This window comes from Giraffa tippelskirchi, chromosome 11 (assembly GCF_054371585.1).
Source record: "Giraffa tippelskirchi isolate mGirTip1 chromosome 11, T2T-mGirTip1v1.2.pri, whole genome shotgun sequence".
Lineage (NCBI taxonomy): Eukaryota > Metazoa > Chordata > Mammalia > Artiodactyla > Giraffidae > Giraffa > Giraffa tippelskirchi.
Window position 1 is genome coordinate 40,514,498 of NC_137285.1, and position 22,308 is coordinate 40,536,805.

The 22,308-nt window shown below is 41.4% G+C and overlaps 1 protein-coding gene across 7 annotated transcripts in view; it reads left to right on the forward strand.

The window, feature by feature from the left end:
• JADE1 (jade family PHD finger 1) overlaps nt 1–22,308 on the forward strand; it is a 502,176-nt gene that overhangs the window by 204,213 nt on the left and 275,655 nt on the right. Inside the window, exon 1 of one of the 7 annotated variants that reach the window (XM_081538244.1) lies at nt 1,108–1,524. The exons of 1 other annotated variant lie outside the window; for it this stretch is intronic. The gene's annotated coding sequence lies outside the window, so the exon portion shown is untranslated. Of the gene's footprint in view, nt 1–1,107; nt 1,525–9,257; nt 9,888–22,308 lie in introns of those variants that run through there. 5 more of the 7 variants (XM_081538243.1, XM_081538239.1, XM_081538242.1 and 2 more) reach the window with 5 other exon arrangements.

A 22,308-nucleotide genomic window follows, 5' to 3' on the forward strand; every position in this document is an offset into this window, starting at 1 on the left:
ACCTGAGCAGTCCTAAGTTCTGCTCTAGGGATCAGAGAAGGCTCATGAGCAAACACAGAGGAGACTGAGTCAGTGTGCAAAGAAAAACTGTGACATGAGACACAGGGAGAGAGTCTGGATGACTTTCCAGGTTCTGATTCCAATATCTTCTTGCTGCCCAGCTGATCTCCTGCTCTTGAGTTCAGGAAAATATCAGCTGTCTACCCTTCAAACTGGGGCTTCCCAGTGGTGCAATGGTAAAGAAAACACCTACCAATGCAAGAGATGTGGGTTCGATCCCTGGGTTGGGAAGATTCCCTGGAGAACGAAATGGCAACCTACTCCAGTTTTCTTGCCTGGGAAATCCCATGGACAGAGGAACATGGCAGGCTACAGTTCATGTGAGTCACAAAAGAGTCAGATATGACCGAGTGACTGAGTGCACACACACACACCCCCTTAGAATGCCATCCCATATGTAAAGTTACTGTGGTGAGTATTTAACACTTGGGGAAAACAAATTTGCCATTACCATGTTGGTTCTGCTTCAGCACACGCTGCCCTATGTTTTCACCTTACGTGATGATAGATGACTTGCTTTCAGCTAGAAACTGCATAAGTGAGAAGGCTTCTAGAAGAAGCAAAGGGAAGAAAAAGCAGTGAGAGACCAGCATCTTCATGGCATCCCTTGTGAGGAGAGAGTAAGGCAGTGTCTGAAAGCAGGAGGTGTGAGAGATGGAAAAGCAAGAGCTGTAGCAAATAGCAGGGAGCTGTGTGGGTGCAGTGAGAGAGCTGCTGAGAACTAGAGGACTTGTCGAATATGAAAGGTATAGTTGCAAGATAGGAGTTTAGGAGCAGAAGAGTGAATCTCCTCAGGTGATGGATCATTATGCTGAAATCAATCTTCACAACAGAAGACAAAGTCAGCAAAAATGAAATATCCTCTTGAAACCAGAGGTTTAAAGTATAGTAGGCTGCTCCACTGTTAGTAACAAATCAATACCAACTCAGTTTAATACCACACAATCCCTTCTTAGCCCGACCTCATTACACCTGATACTAATGAGGGACTAGCATCCAATGGTCAAGGCTTGGAGTTTAATGTTGCTATAATCACACCAATTCAAAAGGCCTTTATCAGCAAAAGCTTGGGGGAGGAAAACATCAAGCTCTCAGCAATGCAGCCAGCTGTAAAGTATCTCTCAATGAGTTCACCAACGTGTGAACTTGAAAAGCCCAGCAGGATCTACTTATATTTGAAGATTATTTAAGCATCCGCTGCAGAGAGGAACTGCCTCTGAAAATGGTGCCTCTGACTGGTTACTTGTGGGGCAAACCCCAGAACACGGAGCTCTCCAGAGTAACTTTCATTCTTATGAGAGTCTGCATCTCAGCTTGGAGTGTCATTTCTCCTGCCGGGGGTGTCTGGACAGCTTGGGGAGGGCAAGTGGACTTTAAGGACACCGAAGAGTTGAATGTTAGTTATTTTTGTACAGATCAACGGACCACCTGCTACTTGCATGACGAGCGCTTTTTAAACCCAAGGTAAGAGTGATATACACAGTTCACGTGTACTTACAAGGGCATGTGTAAAAATATCCTGGGACTCTTCAGCTCGGGGGAACTCTGCATCTGTGGCTGCATCCAGGCCCTGCTGGAGTAAATGGCCATGAAACTTAGCTGAAGGAAGTTTCTTTGCCAAAAAAGAGAGGTTTCTAAGACCTAGAGCAGTGTTTCCCAAACTGGTATCAACAGGGTGTTTAGTATATGTGAGGAGATAAAAGGATTACATGGATAATGCTTGTGAGATACTAAATTAAACAAGTTAAATTAAAATTTAAGATGTATGTATGTGTTAATAACTTGCATGCATAACAAAAATCTATATAAAAACATATGATGTGTGCATGTATGCTAAGTTGCTTTAGTCGCGTCCAGCTCTGTGAGACCCTATGAACTGTAGCCTGCCAGGCTCCTCTGTCCATGGGATTCTCCAGGCAAGAGTACTGGAGTGGGTTGCCATCCCCTCCTGTGAGTAGCAATAAAAAGCCATCTTAATAAATACAATATTACCAGTCCCATCAATCCACCTGGGTGCCCGTATCTGATTGTGTCCTCCTCTCTCCCCATGTAACTAGTTTTCTGAATTTTGTGTTTGAGTTTTGCTTTTCATCTCGTTCAACTATATATGTATATGTCCTTAAATAATGTAATTTAAAATTGTATACGCTTTTGAATTATCTTTATATCAATAGCATACTGTAGACATTTTTCTGAGATGCTCTCTTCTTGCAACTATGTTCCTGGTTTTTATAGGCATTGATAGGCACAACTGTAGTCACTTTCATTGTTATTATCTGTTCTTTGAATATCCCACAATTTTACCATTCTCTTTTTTATGGATATCATGTTGCTTACAGTGTTTTGCTGTTACAAACAATCGAGTTACGAACTTTCTTGAACATGGTTCCTGGGGCATACGTGCAAGAATTTCTCTAGGGTACATACATATCTAAGAATAGAATTTCCCGGATATGAGAGTTGGCACTTCAACTTTGTAGGATAAACCAACCAAAGTGATGGTTACAATTTTTATTCACTCCAGACTTTGAGTTCATTGCTGTGTATCCTCATCAACACTTGGTAATGTCAGACTTAATTTTTTTTTTTTTTGCCTATTTCATTGTGATTACAGTTCTCATTTCTCTTACTTGTGAGTTTAACCATCTTTTCATATGGTTATTGGTCATTTCAGTTTCATCTTCTGTAAATGCTGTCTATGTTCTTGCTCACTTTCTAATTAAATTGTTTTTTCCTTATGAATTTGTAGGAGTTCTTCCTGCATTCTTCATTGGAATTCTTAATTATATGTTTGTAAATTTCTTCTCCGTATCTGTGTTTCAAGTTTTTACTTTCTTAAAGGTATCTTTCATGAAGAGAAGTTTTACATTTTAATACAGATGGATTTGTTAATCTTCTGTTATAGTTGTGCTTCCAGGGTCTAATTTAAGAAGTATTTCTCTACCCAAAGGTTATAAAGATTCAGTCCTTAATATTCTAAATTTTTGCTTTTCACATTTAAACTGATCTGTTTTTTAATGAATGGATTTCTTTCCCTCAAGACTTCTCAGTTGTGGACCTCCCTGAAGGGAGACAGAATGCAACATTTCCCTGTTGAAATTTAGCCTTGGATTTATTTTTCAGAAGCCTCTTTAGGAATGACTTGGAACACACTTTGAGGACCATTGCTCTGTAGATAGAAAGAAATGAAGCCCACTCTCTTCCTACAGTCTTGACCAATTCTGGAACCTAGATCAACTGTGGGGTCACTTCCTTGTGATTTGCTTTCCTTAGTTTGAAAATAATGACCTTATTGCCTCAGCTAAAATGTAAAACGCAATAAACTAATATGTGTTAAAAAACACTAGGGTAAAAACATTAGCATGCTGACGCGGATAAAAGTCATTTTGAATCTTCACCATCCCCTCTCTTCACCCCATGCCTGTCCCTGGGGACAGGAGTATGGTGTGGAAGGTTCCTGCCTGCTGGATTCTCCCCTAGGCTTTCCTGTGGAGAATCTGGGGAATGGCGGGGTGGCAGGAGGGCAAAGAGGCTGAAATGATGAATCTGATGAAGAGCTTGAGGAGGGGTGGTTCACAGTGGTTTGGGGCATAGACAAGCCTTGATTCCTGCCTATCGGAGAGATGTTGAGGGGAGAGTTGAGAGTGAGAAGTTTATAGAGCAAGAGGCTCAAAACAACCATGGAGTATGAGAGAACTGTAGAGGTGTGTTAAGGGACTATACAAAACGGTGCTGTGAATAATAAAGTAGATCTCTTTTAATGCCCTTGAAGAGGTACAAGTAAATATCAGAATAACTTTAAGTTGCTGGGTTTCTTTTATTGCAATGCCACACTAAAGCTTAATAATTGGGGTCACAGATATTATAAGATTCTTTTACTTCTGTGATTTCATTTGATCATAACAATAATTTAGTGAGGTGGGTAGGTAAAACATTACTTATCCCCATTTCATCTCTGAGAATACTGACTTAGAGACATCAAGTGACCAAGTCTAAATTTGAGAGTGGTTAGACAAGATTCAAATTCAGAACTCATATATGGAGTGTCTGTGTGTTTCTACCATATTATGCAGCATGTAGGGAAGACAGATGTGGATGCTCTTGGATAAAATATTTGTGCAAAAACTAACCACTTCCAAATAAAATGACTATTTTCTGTTATTGGGTTTCATGGTCACAGTTTCTTAAAAAATGCCACAATTTCTGAAGAAATGCTACTCAAAGATTACTGCAAAGTACCTGTATCTTATATAATTTTGTAAGATTATTTTAACCCAGTGTTTCTCAAGTTTAGCTCAAATAAAGATGACTTTATTTAAGTAAGTGGACATTTCCATTAGTAACAGGAGTATCTTATTCATAAATTCATAAGCATATAGTTCAAATTTTTCTGTATATTCCTGAGAAAATGATGGCAGAATGGCAATGGAGGAGGCAACTTAACATCTGTGTTCAACAAAATCAAAAAGTTAACCATCCCTAGGGAAATAAGCCCCCTAACAATTTAGTGAAATACGATAAGATGTTCTCATTTGCTGAGAAATGTGTAATACTTAACACCACAGTTGAGAGGATCTCACTTTTCCATTTCACAAAATACATATGTATATTAATGTATACTTTCAAGTGGCTAAAAAGGGGCCATCTTAAAACTGGAGATTAATATAACTATTTCTTAGTGTTGCAAGGATTATAGAGTATTTCAGGTGTTGGGGATATTTCAAGAAATTGTTATTAACAAAGTCTCTCTTACTCATGGCAATTAATTTTCAGCAGTTTCAGCTGAAGTTAATAGAATTTTTTTTTCTTAACTGAGTTTTTTTTCTTCAGTAATGCATTGGGAGTCCTATAGTAGCCCCATCTCGGCTGCAGTGTGCAGCTGCTCTGTGCATCATTTCTTCCAGTAACTGGAATAAACGTGAACATGTACCCCAGTACACAATATATAAAGTCAGATCTGTGGCCCCAATATGATAGCAACAAAAAGTGATTAATAGTTTGTTGTAATGAGGCAACTGGCATTTAATAAGTTATTGATTTTTCTCAGCATCTTACGAAAATGATTTGGAATGTGAAAAAAATCCTCTATTCATATAAGGCAGTATTGATTAAGTATGAATTCATATATCGGGATTCTAGATGCCTTGTTATCTCAGAGCCAGTGCATATTACCTGATTAATATTGATAGTACTGTGCTCATCAGTGAATTCTCAAGGCATCGTTTTTTAGTCAAGAATGAAGTGTTTAGTGTGACCCTGAAATCACTTTGTAGCAGATCCAGAGAAAGGTTGTTGATAATTCAGAGCAAGTGGCTGCAGATTTAATTTGTTGAACTGGATTTAATTTTTTCCAGTTGTTTCAGTGTTGTAGTTATGCTGAGAAGATGTTTCCTATTGATATTCTTTGACTTCATTATTTTCATGCACATTTTTCTTTGCCCAATAAATTCCTTCTCTATTTCCTATATGGCAGACTTCTAGTCATCCTTCAGGACCCCACTCGAAAGTCATCTCCAGGACCCTGTTCTTGGTTCCCTTGGGAAGATTTTGTTCTCTTGGATCCTCCTACCACCCTTTGTTGTATATAAGTCTTCAATACAGAGGGATAAATACCAGTAATTGTGGGTTGTTTTTTTTTTTTTTTTTTGACTGTGCTGGGTCTTCATTGCTTTGCACAGACTTTTGCTAGTTGTGGTATTTGGGCTTTTCATTGAGTTGGGGTCTCTTGTTGTGGAGCACAGGCTCTAGGCATGTGGGCTTTACTAGTTGTGGCTTATGGGCGCTAGAGCACAGGCTCAGTAGTTGTGGTTCACGGGCGTAGTTGCTCCATGGCATGGGAAATCCTCCTGGACCAGGGATTGAACCCATGTCCCCTACATTGGCAGGCGGATTCTCATCCACTGAGCTGCCAGCGAAGTCCAGTAACTATGTTTTATATCTGCTCCCTACTAAACCATGAACTTCTTTTGGACAGGGAAGTAAATTTTCTTTGGTGATTTGTTTGCCCGGATAATTCCCAGTATCCGAGAAGAAAATATTAATACACAGCTGGCTATGTGTAAATACTTGCTGCTGTTCCACAGTGGGTAGATGTCCCTTCACAATACAGAATCTGAAACTTCTTGTTCCACAGGATTTGAATGAGCTTTATACTACCTTGGAATTTGGGAGATAACGGGTATCACTGTGCCAAGTATCTTTATTACTCCTGCCACCACCACTACTTATGGAGTGCACTGTGCTCAACATTTTAAACACAGAATCTCAGTTTCTCAGTATGGAGCAAGGTGATTATTAAGTTCTCCATTTTAAAGATAAAGCAAGGCTTAATACTTTCCCAAAGGTCACATCACTAATAAGTGGTGAAGCAGAGAATCAAATCAAGCTCTCTGTGACCCCATAGCCCATGTCTACGGGCTATGACTTGAGACACTCTGGTAAAGGTTAATCCAAACCAAGAACCCAAAGTTCCACCCTTAGAGATTAACTTCATTTTGAGTCTTGTAGGCTTTACAGGGGGCAGCCGTGGTAGGATGGTAAAACATACTCAAATAGAGGATTCTAATAGACTGGAAATAGTTGGTGAACTGTAACGTATTAAATTCCTGCCAACTAATTTCAAATTTGCAAGGAGATCCAACCAGTCCATCCTAAAGGAGATCAGTCCTGGGCGTTCACTGGAAGGACTGATGTTGAAGCTGAAACTCCAATACTTTGGCCACTTGATGGGAAGAGCTGACTCATTTGAAAAGACCCTGATGCTGGGAAAGATTGAAGCTGGGAGGAGAAGGGAACGACAGAGGATGAGATGGTTGGATGGCATCACTGACTCGATGGACATGGGTTTGGGTAAACTCCGGGAGTTGGAGATGGACAGGGAGGCCTGGCGTGCTGCAGTATATGGGGTTGCAAAGAGTCAGACATAGCTGAGCGACTGAACTGAACTAATTTTTCAAGATGGGTCAGTCAACAGCTAGAAAAAAGCTTTCCCTTTAGCGGAATTTTACATGGGAAAGAGAATACAGGAAAAGGAGTCAGAGAGGATCTGAAAGGAGAGCAGAGGTGCTAAAGACTAAAGGGAGTGGGGGAGCGATTCCTTTGGATTTTTGTAAAGGCTCTGACCACCACTGAGATAATGGTGTTACTTCAAGTAGATCAAAATAGAATGGGAAAGGCAACACCCATCTAGAGCGTAGTATTGGTTTCCTTTTGCTGCTGTAATAATTTGTGGCTTAGAACAACATAAATTTACCCCCTTATCATTCTGGAGATTTCCTTCTGGAGGCTCCTAGGAAAGAAGTTATTTCCTTGCCTTTTCCAGCTTTTAGAGACCACCTGTATTCCTTAGCCTGTGATCTCTCTTTCCATCCTCAAAGCCAGCAGCATGACTTCTCTGACAGACTCTGGCCCTCACTCTCTTGCTCCCTTATTCACTTAAGGACCCTTGTGATTATATTGGGCCACCTGGATAACACTGGGTTATCTCCCCACTCAAAACCTGTAACTTAATCATATCTGCAAAGTCTCTTTTGCCATGTAGGGTTCCATATTTACAGATTCTACGGATTAGGAGATAGACATCTCTGGGGTACACTATTCTGCCTCCCACAAATGTGTTAGAGTGGAAGTGAGAGAGCAGGAGATAGGTTCCAACCTTGATGCTACCATTGAGAAGTCATGTACCTTGGGGCAAACCTCAGCCTCTCTGGGCCATGGCTTCCTGGGCCATTGCTTTCTTTACCTAAATGCTGCGAGACATGGCTCTGGCTAATTAAAAAGCCAGACTTGTTTTTACACACCTGCAAATGATAACGTAGTATTTATTTAAGGCCACTGCTGAACATGTCATTAGTCCTTATAATGGTGTTTCTGCAGGTTCTCAGCTGATTTCTGTTCACTATCCAATATTTACTTACACCTTGCCTACAGAGCCTGTAAATTTTCAATTTCTCATTTTAAATAGGGAGCCCCAATTCTGTAGTGTGGTCGATACATTAAATATCCACAGCCAAATTGCTTAACGCCCAGGTTTTTATCCCCTTCAAATTAAAGCTTTTAAAACACCCGGACTCCATGCTGGCTGAATGACACACACAGACTTTCTACCGGCTCTCAGGGGCAGGTGATACTGGTTCCTGTCAAGTTCTAAATCTGGATGCTTTTTTATAGTGGAACAACTAAAAGTAATTGCTTCCTTATAATATGTAACCACTACTTATCATAGACTGATCCATTTTGTAGCAGGGAGGTGGCAGGCAGGGGGCTGGAGGAAGAACAAGAACCAATCTTAGACCTGAGAGAAAGTAACCTAATTGCCTTTTCCATGACAGCATCATAAGCTTCTTTATGGCAGCTTTATTTCACAGTGACCTGCTACACTGCTTTAATTTTTCTGGTGTCACTCATGCAGGTTTAAAATGATTGGTTTTATGGCTTTTATTTGGGAATTTGTCAAGGTTTTACATTTGTAGAAGCCTTGAAGCAGTGGCCTAATAGTTCATAATTTGGTGTTTAAAAGATATTGGTGGGTAGCCTGCTTGTGCCCACAGGTGCTATAGTGATCACATCCTTATGCCTAGCAGGGAAATCTCCATAATTTCTTTTATGCTACAGTAAACCTTTGCTGTCAGAAAATGCCATTCCAGGTTCCAGAGGGCTCCTGGCATCCTGAGATGGGAGAAAAGCCTTTCAAGCTTCATGATCAGGTTGATATTTAAACCTAATTCCCATGAAATGTACTTCAGGTGTTAGTAAACCCAGACTTGGGTCAGCGTATGCTGGCCAGCCAGATTTACGCACTCTTTTTTTATGACTCACAGTCTGGAAATGAAAAGCACTGGACTCTGAATTCTCCCTAGCTCTCTTGCTCTCTCCGAAGGATCTCAAAACCCCTAACAGATGTTTTTAAAAGCTTCACTTCTGAAGGCTGTCTTGGCCTCCTGCCACTGTGTATACTTTAAGGTTTAATGAAAATTGGTGCCTCCCGAGCTCTTCTCCTAAGGGGGAAAGCAGCTCCTCTCTGGTGAACTTGCTCATTCCTGCTCAGAAAGAACACACGGGGCTGGTGAGGTCGTGTGTAAACACGCAGCACACACACCTGCTCTGTCCCTGGCTCCTTTCTTTCCTGGCTGCCTGGGTTGCCTCGGTCGGGTGCATACCTGCTGGTGTTTATCACAGTTGGTGTTTCTCCCCCTCCAGTGCGCCTCCGCGTAGCCGGTGCTTATTTGAGCAGTGGGCGATCTTTCTGAAGTGACCTCCGCGGGCCGGGAGATTTATGGTGGCGTTAGCTTTCATTATGTGTGGAGGCTGCCTCGTGAGCTCACTGCGTCGCTGTCAGAGGAAGAGCAGAACGCTTCCCAGAATAAGCCTCCGGTATTATCTTTGAACATATGTTCTTGATTAAACGAGAAGAGGAAAGTCTCTCCGTTTTTCCCATTTGGAGGTTAAAGTGGAGGGTTTGTCTAAAAACAGATTGCAGTAAATTGTGGGTTTATTTGAACAGTATGTCAACATTATTTACTCATGGAAAAAAAAAATCTCAAATTGATAGGTTTCTTTTAATTACCTCATCCTGAAAGCTGCTCTCTACAAACAGAAAATATTTCAGAAGCCATTTGGATAAGTCTGGAAATGTTGAATTACTGGAAACCTGCCGAGAATAATACCTTTGAAAATGTTTCCGTCGTTCTGAGTATAAGAAAACTTGATTAGGAAGCAGCTTGTCACTGAGCAAACCGGTATTGCCTTCTGTGATCTTGATAGCCTCCTGGTAAAAGATGGCTTGCAAGATTCTTGCCTAATGATGATCACGCCATCCTGAAAAACAGGTAACTTTCTGGAGCTAGGGTGTTACTGTCCGTCACTCAGACCACAGTGGCCTTGTTTAACCCCACTATGATAATATCTTTCTCTTGGGTTCTGTCCAGAAAACACAAAAGCTCAATGAAAAAAGGTTCGGTAATTGAGTGAGTGCTGGGCAAGTCCAAAGCGCTCTTCTTGCAAATCCAGGCCAAAGCACATTTTATAGACAATGTCCTTTGACTTCATTGCTTGTTCCTGACTAGATGAAAAGATGGTCTGATAGATAACAGCCATTCCCAGGGCCCAAATCTATTTAATGGGTGAGGGAGGTAGTTGAGGGCAAGAGAGGATAAAGAGACTCACATGCCAGCCACTCATATACACATACACCCTGGGCTCATGTCCTTCTGTGACATCCTTTCAAAACTGCTTCTGATTGCTTTCTGTGTGTGTATAAGGGACTGTGGACTGGTGGCAGGGGTTCTGTATGTGAGAGGTTGGGGTGAGCGTGGGGCCAGCATAGCATGATCTGCCCTGGGCCTCAAGTCCTTTGGGCACATCCCATACTTGGGGCGATGTTCCATGCAACAGCATATTGTGTTGCATTTACCTCTTGGGAAACTTATAAGCATAGTTTCTCAGTAAGAGTATTTCATCTGAAATGGACATATGCAGGGCTGACTCCAGGACTGCTGTGTGTGCTGGTACAGTTGTTTGGTTGTTAAGTATTGTTAAATATTGATATTGCTACCAGTTGGTCAACTACTGCCTGAGATCCACAGCCAGGCACCCAGTGTGAGTGGGCACTAGAGCCTCACCACTCTGGGTGTATGTGTAGTTGTCTTGGCCTGAGCTTCAGAAAGGCTTCCCTGCACCTGCCTAGACCCTCAAGGCAGCCAGAGCATTGAGCTCCTTTGGACCCAGTTTGGGTCTGTATGGAGGAGGTCAGACAGAAAGAGACTTGCCAGGGCAGTGCTCCCAGTCATGCCAACAAAATTCACTTTGTAAAATAAGTTTTGAGTCATTTGGGACATCAAAGGGTCTTTCTTCCTACCCTTGCAACTCTTTTCCTCCACATACCGGTGTGAAGTCCTGAAGCCTTCACCGTGGAGACCAGTTCAAGGACGGAAGATGTAATTCTAGCCCCAGCTCCAACACTTAATAACTCCATGACCTTGGGCAAGGGACTTAACCTCTCCATACTGTAGTTTTCTCATCTGCAGAGTGTTGATGTTGGCCTCGATTCCTTCCAGCTGTAACAACAAATGATTTTTAGTCCTAAATTTCTGTTTACCAGCCCATTCACCCACCCCAAGTGGAATATCAATGGCTATTCCATTTATGCTTCAAGGAAAAAAAGAAAAATAACATCACCTGCTAACAAATAATGTTTAAACATGAGTTAAGGTAAGAATGATGCCAAGTGCTCTGATGCAGCCTGAAAGAGGGAGTTGACAGGCACAGGAGATGCCTGGCTTGCTCCACCCTTGCTCGCCGCATCATCAGCACAGGTGAGCACCCTCGCTGATCTCAGCTGATGGAGCTTCATGTTAATGGAGCCCTGGCCACTGATAACAGTTCCCGCTCCACCTGGCTAAGGTCAGCTTATCTCATGGTGCTACCCTAGCAACCACTTGAAAAATGTGCATTGTGGTTCATGCCAATGTGTAAAGGGCCCCTAGAAAGTATGTAGATGTGTCAATACAAATTCATTATGAACAGGAAAAATAATCTCAACATACAAGCAATAATGTCATATACTTGACATAGAGGGGCATTGTGTCAACGGGATTAGCATTGTTTTTGATGACTCATTTTGAGTATTGCAGTTCTAAGTTATACATCATGCCATTTCTTTTTGATTTTAAAAAAAATTTTGGTCTTTCAACTGGTGATTTTTTTTTTTAATATGTTGGGGGTATTTTGAGATGAGGGAGAGGAGGGTAAGGTTCCACCTTTTATTTTAGAATAACTATCATTCATAACTTCACAGCCAAAATACAGAAGTCCATTTTGTAGATTTTTTAATCAACCTATTCCCTCTATGGAAACTATCATTAATCATATAACATAGTCATCAATGAGGATTAAAGGGCCAAAATACCATGATAGTTACTCTTATCTGCTCTTGGGAAGGTTGTTATTTTATGCTTGTTAAGGCCAGAAGCATTTATAGATTTGTGTGTGAGTCTGTGGCTTTCTGAAAAGTTTGAGTTCTGGCCCAGAACATATGTCTAAGGGCTTCAGTGTCATGGTGTCAATAGACAAGGGTTGTGGTGGTTTTGGAGTCACCCTTGTTGTTTTTTTAGGAAAGTAACTTTTTAATCTAGATTCTCATCTCATATCTCTGTTTCACTTTGGCTTCCTCTCAGTCCCGATAAACAAAACTCCTACCAGGCTTGAACTCCAGCTTGGTTTTAAGAATCACAGCCAGCTTTTTTCACAAGCAACGCTACAGACACTTAATGAAAGAATTTAAGCTGAGAAATTTAGTACTCTTGAATTAGGAAATCCTGGGATTTGTCCCTATTCAACACACTCCTTAATTTAAAAGCTAAAAAATTGATAAATGTCACCTCCAGATGCACATACTAAATTCAGGATCTAAAAATAGCTGCCTAAGTACAACACACACAAGTACAGTACGAATGGGTTGATGTTCCTTCAGCAGTTTAACCTGTCAGTATCTCACGCTGAGGGTTTGTCATTGTTGTGATAGCATTTTAGGTTTGAAACTGACTTTCCTGTAGTGCCAGACTTATCAGCCATCCTTTGCCCATCCTCCTTCCTGTGTATGTAAAGGAACCTGCAAGACCCCTTGGTGAATCGAAGCCTGATCCACCAAGGCTTAGCACTGAAGGAAGAATCTGTACCTTCGGGAGGGACAGCCAGGTGTTATGGCAAACACTTGTTCCTAAGACTCCCTTTCCACTTTGGGATTTCTTAGTATGGTATTGTCACCACATTCATCCCCATCAGACATTCCTCCTCCACTAATTCTCAGGACCAAGAGTGGACTTACTTCTCCTCTCCTTAATTCTCCAAAGCACAGCATGGCTGTGACCAAACTGTAACTTCTAAACAAATTTTTAGGTACCAAAACCTTGGGGTAACAAAAGAGAAATAAATACTAAGAGTTACATAAAAACAAATGATCTGGTTTGCAAGATTCATCTCTCTGCCTTGTTTCTGCCTCATTTGGAGAAAAACTTCTATTTCTACCACCTGGTGGTGGCCTCTGGCCAGGTCCCCAAGAGAGAAGACTGTTCCCTTCCCACTTATCTCAGGATCTCTTTCCAGTCAGAGACCTTTTTCTCTTGGATGACAGATACTGGTAGATATCCCTTGGATGACAGATACAAACCCCAAATGTCCATCCTTATTCTATGGCCTCTACAAGATCAGAATGAACCTGGCTTGGCCCAGAAGCCTTAGGAGACCTACAGGAGGATGAGGTGTATTTATGTCTGGGCAATGTAGGAAGTCAGGACCAAACCCCAAATGCTTTCTTATAATAATGATTATGACCCTTTTTGTGTTTACAGCATACTTGCCAGTATTAGAATTTTTGTCAGTACACGTGAAAAAAAATGGAAAATTAGCAAGTCAACAGTCTTTATAGAACAATAACTTCCATGATATAAGAGCTCTTATTGGTCACTAAGAGTTGGACATGACTGAGCTACTAACACACACACTGGTTGTGTTTTATCACTTTGCTTCTGTTGAATAGAACAATGTGTTGATCTGACTTATTCTCTTCAAGTCTCTAAGGGCAAAGTTCTCCCTTGTTCCGGTGAATATTTTTTGTTTGTTTTGGTTTGATGTTACCACTGCCTTATGTCCAGTCCTAGCAAGTTATCCTTCACCCTAAAGAAGATCAGTCCTGAGTGTTCATTGGAAGGGCTGATGTTGAAGCTGAAACTCCAATACTTTGGCCACCTGATACAAAAAGCTGACTCATTTGAAAAGACTCTGATGCTGGGAAAGAATGAAGGTGGGAGGAGAAGGGGATGACAGAGGATGAGATGGTTGGATGGCATCACCGACTCAATGGACATGAGTTTGAGTAGGCTCTGGGGTTGGTGATGGACAGGGACGCCTGGTATGGTGCAGTCCACGGAGACATAGAGTTGTACATGACTGAGCAACTGAACTGAGAAATTTATCCATTTGTTCTACATCATGTTGCTTCTGTCCATCTAATGGACATCATAATAACAGCCTTCATATTTGGATGTAGCCAAAATAAAATTTTCATATCATTTAAAATGTATTAGTACACTTACGAAGCTTTCTCTGACATACCAAAGTGCCATAGGACCCTCTTTGACAATAACTTTAGTACATTATTAGGGTAATTTGAACAAGATCAGAATTTTCATAGTGCATGTTTTTGGCTAATCTTATTATATAAGCTTGCCTTTAATGTACATGTGATAGGTATGTAAAAGATATTTGCATTTAAATTTCCTACTTGTATGTGAATTCAGGTATATGTATATGTTTTAAATAAGCAATATGGCAAGGAATGTTGGCTCACATACAAAGATCTGTAGATGACTTTCTCAGCATGGGCCCTTGGGTTTTGTGGTGCTGTGACTACCTCAAAACAAAGGGAAATGTTTTGCTATGAATTTCCTGTTCCTGGAAGACTACATGGTTGAAAAAATGTCTTCTTTCCTCTTGAGAACTATTCATGTGCCAAAGTAAGAAGAGGCTCTTGAAAGGATTACTCAGTCTTTCCCCTCATCCCCAAAGTCTAATAATTTTAAAAAAGAAACGGAAGAGCACTTGTCACTAAACTGCTTAACACTTTAAAATAGCCAGATGCAGTGCATGCATCTCTGTCAGGTTTGGACTCACACCAGCCATGAAAATGCTCTGTCTTTTTTTAAGGAAATAAATTGCATACATATCTCAAAAAGTATTCCAAAAAGTGGTTTCCTTTTTGCTTTGTCTGAACTACTCACACATCAGTTTTTACCATGCTCTGAATCCATAAGCATTTTCTTTAGCTTGCCAAACCTCACCACCCTCTCTGTGTATTCACCCAAGTGGCTGCGCTACATCAGTTGGTTGCTAAAAGGTCAAGATCCCTGAGTCTTAGGCTTGGAAGAGACATTGAGATAGGCTATGAAATGCACCCCCCCCTTTTTTTTTTCAAATAAATGAAGAGATCAAAGCTCGGAGAGATTGACTGGCTTCTGGAAGCCCCAAACAATAGGTAATAGACTAGGACCCAGACTTCCTTGGTTGATTTAAGTTTGTAACTGCTGCAGCTTTGGTGAAGCCCCTTGAACACTGCTAGGAGTTCTATACATGTAAGGTGTCCACGGAAGGTCGATGAAATTGTCGTTGTGCTCAATCTTTTATCAAAAGTACAGAATCCACCAAGAGTTTGTCTGCTGCTGCTGCTGCTGCTGCTAAGTCGCTTCAGTCGTGTCCGACTCTGTGCGACCCTATAGACGGCAGCCTACCTACCAGGCTCCGCCATCCCTAAGATTCTCCAGGCAAGAATACTGGAGTGGGTTGCCATTTCCTTCTCCAGTGCATGAAAGGGAAAAGTGAAAGTGAAGTCGCTCAGTCGTGTCCGACTCTTAGCGACCCCATGGACTATAGCCTACCAGGCTCCTCCATCCATGGGATTTTCCAGGCAAGAGTACTGGAGTGGGGTGCCATTGCCTTCTCCAGAGTTTGTCTACCTCTAATAAATACTTCAGGGTAAAGAAGACCCCTTTCCTTTAGCCAGCCTTCAGCTATCTCTTACTTCTGAAATGGCTGAGAAAATACAATTCATTATTATTTATTTAAAGCTTTCAGAATTTAAAGTTTGTGAAATCTAGATGTGAACACCTAATTGTTACAGAATCATAACTTCAAAATAATCGTTTATTTTGAAAACAATAAATACTTATAAGAACAATTTTGTCTAAAATCAGCAGCTCAGAAAATGCTTTCATTAACATGCCTTTATTTTCCAGGTTCAGCATCTAATTTGACAAAGAAAAGAAAATATAATGTTTATGACACTTGACTGTGGAACATTCTTAGGCTTGTTGATTTGTGATGGTTTTCATTTACATTAATCTTAATTTTTATCCTTTCTTTAAATTTGGGCCGCATTTGTTTGATATTGTGATTACACAAAAGTAACAAAATGATCCACTCTCCTAATTATGTGATTAGCCTTCACATTTCATTGTTCTAGTGAACCCCTCACTTACCTTTTGCCCTTTCTCCCAGTGCATCCAGATGACTGAGGTTTACATATGTGTCATTTTCTCAATAACGTCAGAAACCCTCCAGGAATAGAGGCAGTAGAGAAGTGCCCCCTTCTTTATGGTAGAGATCCTGGCGAAGCACCTTTTGCACTGGGTAGGTTACCTCTAGTGTCATTTAAAGAATGTTTGCTATGGTATCTATAAGTCTATGTAAACATGAACCGTGATACTTGCTTTTAATTTGTTTGGCAGCCAGATTGCCTCAGTTCCTTGTCCCAGGCTAATTTTCAGGGCTTCTTCATGGACTCTAATCCAAGATTATGCTCAGTCATTTGAGGCAGCTATGAAGCAGGGTCAGACTGCCTGCTGTCTGGGTGAGAGTAACTTGTTTATTGAATAGCTGAAACTCAGTGGAGCTTATTCTTCTGTTATTGTCTGAGAACATGCTCTTGGATCTCCCTTCCCCATGCACAGTTTTCCAGTCATTTTCAGGTGCAGTATATTAAGGTCCACTCAAATCTTCTCCCTTCTCTCCTAATAACCCTAACCTGCAGCTTCTAGGAAGCTTAGGTATCCCCTGGAGAGAGGACAAGCATTATCTTTTCTTTCATTTTTCTCTTTTTCATTTCTCGTCAGTTGTTGCCTGTGGTTCTCTCTTCCTTCTTTGCACAGAACCAGGGAAGAGGGATTAGGGACCAGGTGGAAATGTCTCTTATCTGTCAGTGTTATGATCTTGTCTCTGTATCCTTGGTTTTCTTCCAGAGCCCTTTACCCTCTGGCTGACTTACTGTGACCCTTAGCAGTATACTCACAGCTGGCCTCTCCTTGCAGCCTGCTTAGTCTTGAAATCTAACCTACTCTCCAACCTACAATCAGCTCCTGGACCACTGTCAGCACCTGCCTTCAGAGAAATTCTCTTTCATATATGTGTTCTCACTTGCTACTTTGGTTTCAAATCAATAGGTTTGTTGTTTTAGTTTGACTTTGTTTTTTCCACCCTAGGTGCTTTCCCTCATTTGATTTGCATCTAGCAGTGTACTTAAAATTTTTTTTCATGCCGGATCTAGTTACTATAGGGTCTCCTACTGTACTAAGTCGACTATACCAAGGAAGCAGAAATTGGACCTTTGAGTTTGGGAAGCTTTGCAAATATCCAGACAGGGAGAAACATGACCATCTCCCTTCATTGCAGACTTGCCTATTCTATGATTGCGTCTGTTCCTGTGTGATCCCTCTAAGACTCTACTTTTAAATTTCTAGTTTTATTAGTCTGGACAGTGTGGTAATAGCTGGACTGACTTTTTTGTGTTTTAGTAAGTCTTTTTTTTTTTTTTTTGGATCTTGTGTGAATACTTAGTAGTTACTGTCTCCAGCTTTGGGGCTTTAGCCAGAATTCTGAGACAATAGGAAATGTTCCATCTTGTTCTGTGGTACATAGTGCATGGTTGAGCCCTGGTGTTTTTAGACTGTAATTCTTAGTCTCATTTGAAAATGTAAATACTACTTAAACTAGTTAATCCCAGCTTTCTGAGGACCTGGGCTCCACCATTAATTGAGTTGTCTGGTGAGAACTTTGGTTGGCAAAACTGGTTATATGTTTGACTTGAGGTTTCTGGTGCTCTTTACAAAGTGTAAAGATTTAGAGTAGCCACCATGGCATATTTGGGATCTTCAACATATATTTCTAGAAAATGAAAACCAGTAATCTATCCTATGATGTTTTCACCTTGAGCTTGGACGTCATTGAAATAAGCTGCATATGACAGAGACTTTATAGTAACAACATTGGAGAAGGGGGTGTGAATGGGAAAAGCTCATGAGAAATTGGGTTAATGGCTACCATAGCCATTAAGAGAAAAAGCTACTGGTTTCTAATAGCTTTAGCAAAGTTCCCCATCAAGAGGTTTCCCAAAGGTATCATGGAAAGCTTTGGGAGGCTTTAGCTCTTCAAAATACATTGAGCTATATTGTAGACCCCTGACTACCACTCAAATGTTATTGAACCCTAGAATTTTTCACTCTGGTAAGTTTTCTAAACACAGATCCCTGAGAATGATGGTTTGAAGGGTCTATTATCTTATCCTCACATTTTAATACTCCTTTTCACTCCACAGCCATATATTTATGCTATGCAGTCCTCTGGCCTTAAATGATTGGATTAGGGTGGAAAACTTGACCCCTTCTAGGCTTGAACTTTCATTCCAGAATTTGGAATTGGCACCAAAAAAATATAAAGTCTGTACTTGCGGCTGAATCTTAAGTCTATAAACTCAGGCACTGTACATGGAGAAGCATAAAAGAGACACTTTTACTTGTCTCCTGAGGGTTTTCCAGTTTCCAGAGCATTAACAGCTCTTAGAATTCTTCTAATGAATTTTCCTTTTAGAAAAATCGCACAAGTTAATGTCCCTTCTTTAAAACCAAGACAGCCTTGACTAGGCAGAGAGCCCTCTAGTTTTATAGTATTACTTATCGTAATTTATGTGAATTCTATGAACATGATTTTACTTTTGTTTATGTTGTGAAAAGAGGGGGAGACGTGTAATAGAAAGAGGGTTACTGCATTGCTCAGGATTCTGAGTTGCAGACAACAGACTCCACTAGAGTTAATCTAAGCAGAAAATGATAAATTAAGAATATTATAGTTCACAGAAATTTCTGAATAGAACCAGGCTTAGAGGCTACATGGCAAGAACAAATCAGCCAAGGACAGCACATCCAGAAGAATTGCCCGGCTATACCATGGCATTATTCTTAGAGGCACCTGTGATGTTGAAGTCTGGGTGGCAGGAATGCTTCCAAAGCTACCCCCAAGTGAAAAGGGTTCCCAATCCCAATTCCGACATGATTCTGACATGATCTACTTGGAGATAGAATCAAACTCCACAGGCAAAGGGCTCAGTCCCATAAGACCATGCTCCACTTCAGATGCCAGTCACGTGTCTAGATTATTACCTGTGTTTCTGACCTAATGACTAAATCAAAGGTTTGCACGACCCCCTCTTTAGATTTGATTTATCTGCCAGAACAGCTCATAGAACTCAGGGAAACCTGGTTATTCAGTAAATTACCAATTTATTATAAAAAGATATTAAAAGATATGAATCAATAGCCAGCCAAAGAGATACATAGAGGAGATCCCAAACAAAGAGTCTTCTGTCCTCTGGTATGGTGGCACAGCATGGCAGAGTCACTGATTTTCCAAGAAGGGTAAAAAAACTATCCTTTTGAGTTTTTATGGAGACTTCATTACATAATCATGATTGACCAAATCCTTGGCCAGAGGTGCTTGATTCAACCTCCCTTGCCTGGAAATCAATGGAAAGGACTGAAAGGTCCAACCTTTTAATCATATGGTTGGTTCTTCTGACAACCAGCTTCCACCTTGGGGTGGAATCCAAGAGTCACCTTCTCTGAAGCTTTTTCAGGAACTGGGGAAGAGACGAAATATCCCATTGCTCTTATAGGTCAGGAAATTCCAAGGGTTTGGGAATCTGTGAGCCAGCAACTGTGAGATGAAGACCAAATATATATGATAAATATATACACACACACATATATATGTATACACTTGGTCATCAGAATGACCTAATATATGTATATATTTTCCCATGCATCAGTGTCACACCAGGAAAAGCCAAAGATTTCTTCCACTGTGTTTATTGGAAGAACCTGTCTCACTGAGGGTTTAGCCACTGCCTCAAATTACTTTCATCTCCAAATCAGTGGTTGCTTGTGAACCAGGAGTTCCACCTGAACCTGAAAGAAGTACATAGAGGTTTTGATAAAACAGTGAATCTGAAGAGACCTAGAAACAAGACAAGGTGGTCACAAAGGGTGGAGACCTACAACCTGGAAGGTATGAGGCAGGAACCTCAGGATCCAGCAGTGGGTTCCAGCTTAACCCCCTTGACTAGTCACACCTTGATGGACACCAGCAGAGGGCACTCAGAGACTAGACGAGACCAAAAATACCAGCTAGCTGGAAGACCAGAGTTCCTCCTTTCGACTTCCGTCCCTCCCTGGAGGCCATCTTGGGAAGTAAGAGGGAGAGAAGAGCCCTCTTAAAGGATTTGTAAGAATCAGCACTGAGAGATTTAACTTTGAATTGACTGAATATTTATCTCAAAGAGAGTGGGTACAATAGAGATTTTTCTAAAAGCAGAAGAGACTGAGGTTTAAATTTTTTTAAAATTCTCTCTCTAGCTACTGAGTGGACATGGGGCCCTATAGCAAATTGAGATTCATAATAGAAAATGAGTTACATATTTTGCACATTTTAGTTGTAATGTTTACATCTCAACCTCCCTGAGTGCAGACTGGGAAAGCTGTAAGCTCCTTTGGAGCGGCATCTGGTGGTGTTTTGGAAATGGCTGGGTGAGAGTCGGGAAGGGACAGTGATAGTCCTTTCCTTTTCATTGGAGCTGATGTTGACAGTACAAGGCTCGCTAAGTTTCTGGTGGGCCAAGAGAAGACGAAGAGCCTGCTCAGCTGGTTGAAGAGACCAGCCAAAGCTGAGGAAGTGGATGGTTGAGGTGGGCAGCAGACACACCTCCATACTGTCCTCCACGGAACGGGCTGCAGAAGAGGTGCCCTGCTGGCCACTCATGACCACTCTCTTACAGCATGAGTGAGCCATCCACTAGACACTGCCAGTAACAGAGGCCTGCTGGGTAAAGAGACTAACGCATAAGACTGCAGGACTTCCCAGCTGCACTCTCAGCACTGATGTCTACCAGGTGGCCAGGCACCAGTAGGCCACAGGGGCCCCTTCCCTATAGACATGAGGACGTGACTGGGCAGTTACCCCAAAGAGAGAGACTTTATCTGGAAGAGGCTGTTTAAACCTGAGGTGAAGAGAGAAGATAATTTTAATGGCAAATTTACTTTTATTTCTCACAGGTTAGCATAGTGACTAAGAACATGAACTCTGGAGCCAAACGACCTGCTCTATCTGCAAGCCGTGTGCCCTTGGGCAAATAGCTTAAATCTCTGACCTTGGTTGCTCATCTGCTAAATGGGGATCCTAATAGCACCACCCCCTAGGGTATGTGAGGATTAAATGGTTAATATATCTCATGTCCTTGGAAGAGTACCTGGCACACAAAGCAACCAACAGTAAGGGTTTGCTATTATCATTGTCCTCCAGGATGATGATTCATGAGGAAGTTGAAATTCGTTAGAGAAACTTTAAAAAAAAGTTCCACGTCTGCTCCATCTCATCTGTGGTGTGTAAATTTTGGACCCCACCAGAGACAGATACTTGGCTCCAATAGAGTCACACCTACAATAGCAGCCCCTGGGGGTCGTTTGTCAATAGTCCTGCTTCGTTCTGCAGACTAAGCTTGGAAACACAGGCTGCAGGAGGCTGTCATAAGTGCTCATCTGCCCCTCTTTAGAGCCATTTCTGTCTTTCAGCATTCAGGGCCGTTTTCAGCCCAGGGGCAACAGGCTGCTCCCCTGCCTTGGTCTGACTGCCTGTTTTAGTTGCTGTTCTTTTATCTTCCACAACTGGGTGAAGTTGCTGTCTGAATTTTTATAGCACTTCAGGATGAGGGAGGCTATTGTTACAAGAAGACCTCTAAGTGTATTGTTCATTCCTTTGAACAGAGATTTGTTGTTATTTTTAAGTTCTAAACCTTCGGGGCAGTGAGAGTTTTAGGAGAACAAACTTCAATGTGTAATGACACTGGCTCTGTGTTATTATGAAGTGGGAGAACCCTGGTGTCAATTGCCTGTGGTAGAGTCTGGTGTTAACAAAACTCAGGTCAGCCTACTATCTTCCTTGGGCTGAGGTTAACTATGCTCTCTGCTCCCTGGCAACACTCTCAGAAGGCTACCTATGGATTTATACAAGTATTTACTTATTAAGGCATTGGTGAGAACAGGTGAGGGACCTACTACGTAACGACCATTTGCTGAGCACCTGCCAAATGCCAGCATCATACCAGACATTCTGCATTAGACACTGTATTTATTAATGTCCTAGGGTAAAAAGATCTGATTACCACAAACTTAGTGATTTAAAACAATAAAAAATTTTCTTTCACAGTTCTGGAGCCTAGAAGTCTGAAATCAAGGTGTCTGCAGGGCCATCCTCCCTCAAATGGAAGCTTTAAAAGCTCTAGTGGTGAATCCTTACTTGCCTCTTCTGATCTCAGCTTCTGGCCACATCACTCTAATCTCTGCCTCTGTGGTCACATTTCTTTTTCCCATCTCTGTG